The sequence below is a fragment of the Condylura cristata genome, unplaced genomic scaffold, assembly GCF_000260355.1.
Source record: "Condylura cristata isolate star-nosed mole 26May11 unplaced genomic scaffold, ConCri1.0 scaffold00017, whole genome shotgun sequence".
NCBI lineage: Eukaryota > Metazoa > Chordata > Mammalia > Eulipotyphla > Talpidae > Condylura > Condylura cristata.
Genome location: NW_004567118.1, coordinates 4,212,672 through 4,215,378, shown reverse-complemented (window position 1 = coordinate 4,215,378; position 2,707 = coordinate 4,212,672).

Here is a 2,707-nt window from a genome sequence, read left to right as displayed (position 1 = left end):
GGTGAGAGGATTCACCAGAGACAGAGCGGGGAGCCGAACAGGCAGATGGATGGAGTACACTGCTGAGGGGAGCAGTGAGCGGGTCAGGAGAGGTCTGCTGCGCCCTGTGGGTCACCTCCAGGGCTGGGGATCGAACTACTTTGCACTGAAGCGGCTGTGGCTGGCTTGCAGTGTTGGCTTCAACCCACTGCGCTACCAGGGAGGGCCCAGCTCTTTTACCTTTAAGAAGCACTTTCTTCCTTCAGTCCAGTCTTCAGTCATTTTGCAAAGATGATGTGGTCGAACTGTTACAGGGTAGCCCAGAGTGGACTGGGCCGCCTGTCTGTGGGGCCTCACCAGCGCGCTCAAAATTCAGTTATACTGCAGGCACACACAAAAGGGTCAATAGCGGGTTTATTTACAAATAGGAAACAACCCAGGGAAAGAAAGCCTTTCCCCAGAGAGAGAGAGAGTGCATGCGAGAGTGCGTGAGTGTGAGCTGGAGAGTAGAGGGTGGAGTCCACAAGACTCTGCAGAGTTCCTTTAGGATATCCTTCCCCTTAACAGAACTAGCTGGGGAGTGGTGGAAAAGGCTTGAGACTCCGGACACTGATCAGAGAACCCCAATTCATGAGCAGAAAAACCAAGCAATATTTTTGAAGTTTGGCGGGGAAGGACTCGAGGACCTGAATTTGGGAAAGAGTGGGGCGGCAGGCAGGCCACCAGTGATTATCAGCAAGTGGTTATGAAGGGGAGGGAGAAGCAGAGACGAATGCGGTTACATTCTCTGTGACAAAGACATCAGTGGCCCCATGATCAGAAACAGAGATGAGAGGAGGGCCTTTAGATTAAATCCATTCCAGACCTTAACAGTGATGACCTGGAGGTTAGCCTTTGCCTGCCAATTATTAGCAAGATGCACTTTCATCCAGTCAGGCACATGCAGCCCAGTCCACCCCTGTTCTCCCAGTGGCCAGCGATGAGTCCCCAAGGAAGGGGACTTGGCTGCACCATTGCCACAGGCAGTTCATCCAGACTCTACCTGGTGGCGGTGGCCAACGGGCTTTATGCAAAGGAGCCATCATCCTCTCTAGAAGAGGTAGGATCCCCTCCCACAGGTGTGCTCCTTTGAATGTTTACCTTCCAAAGCATCCTCCCCAGGTTCTGGAGAAAGCCAGTCCTCGGTCAAATCGGTCAAATCGGTCAAATCGGTCAAATCGGCCAAAGGTTTATCTAACTTTAAAAAGGATTTACTTGCATTTCAGAGGCAGAGAAAGAATGCATGGTTATAAATTTGCTAAAGTAAATGCCCTAAGCAAAGTGGTGTGTGTGTGTGGGTGGGAGTGGCGGGGGTCTCCTTACTTTCAGCAGGGAGGGTTAAGCTTCTTATTTTTAGCTTGCATTTGTCCTCAAAGCACCCAGCTGCTCTCCTCCACTGCTCCTTCCATGCTTGAAAGCTTGAGAATCATTCTGAGGCTTCAACCTGCTGGTGACATGGAAAAATCCAGGTCGATTGTCTCCATCTACCCAGACTCCCTGGCAGCCATAACCCATGTGGCTCTTGTCCCCTCCTGGGCCACGGTCCAAGAAGCAGGGCACAGTGCTCCAGAGCAGGTCCCCAGCTTATGTCCAGTTTTTTTTTTTTAAGATTTATTTATTTATTCATACAGAACTGGGGTACAGGCCAGAGATGCAGAGGGTGAGAGGCTTCACCAGAGACAGAGTGGGTTGCAGAACAGGCTGACTGACGAAGCCCACTGCTGAGGGGAGCAGCAGGCGGGTCAGGAGAGGTCTGCCTCACCATGTGGGTTTCCTCCGGGGCAGGTGGGGATCGAACTCATGCAGAAGTGGCTTTAGCTTCTTAGTGCTGTGCTTTAACCCGCTGTGCCACCAGGGAGGGCCTTATGTCCAGTTTTATGGGGATGCAGGCGCTGGGACTCACACACAGGGTTTGGGGCTCCTGTCTCATCATTTCTCACTCTTTCCCTCTCTCCAGCCCAGGGGAAGCACACCTGTTTCTAAGGCTCTGTTCTAGAATGTCAGCCCCTAGTCCTGTGTCTGGCCCACTGTGTATCCCATGTCCTAGTTCTGTGCCTGGCAGGAGACTGCACCGATGCGCACAGCATGAGTGAAACTTTTGCCTGGGGCCTGAATCCTCTTCATCCTAAACCGAGCACTTTGTGTTCGTTTCTCCCTTCCCTGGGGTGGTGAACATGGAGTAACCTATTTGCTTGAGGAGGTGGACTAAGGGTTGAATTGCCAGGAGACAGATAAATAGTGAAAAAAACATTACCATCCCCAAGTGTTTAGTGTTTCAAAATCCATGCAACTAGATACCAACTCCTCTTCCTTTGGGGGTTTTTACTGGGATTTTGACAGCAATGGTTCTTCTAAGTGTTATAGGGCACCTCAATTCAGAGAGAGGCACCCCTGAAGCCCCAAAACCTGCCTGCTCTAAGTGGGTTCTGCCATCCGCCGCAACAAGACAAAACATATAAAGCTTTAATGAAAAGTGACTTTAATACAGTGAATATACAGTATGGAACACAAAGAATATAACTTCTGGCCGGGACCCATGGAAAAGGGTCAGAACTGGCCAGACAAATCTGGGAGGAAAAGAGCAAAATCAAAATCAATATAAACACTGCCATGGTCACCTCCCTACAGGTATCTCACCCACATCTGCCTTAACCAGTCCAGGGTCAGAAAACAAGCCCGGTTTCTTCAT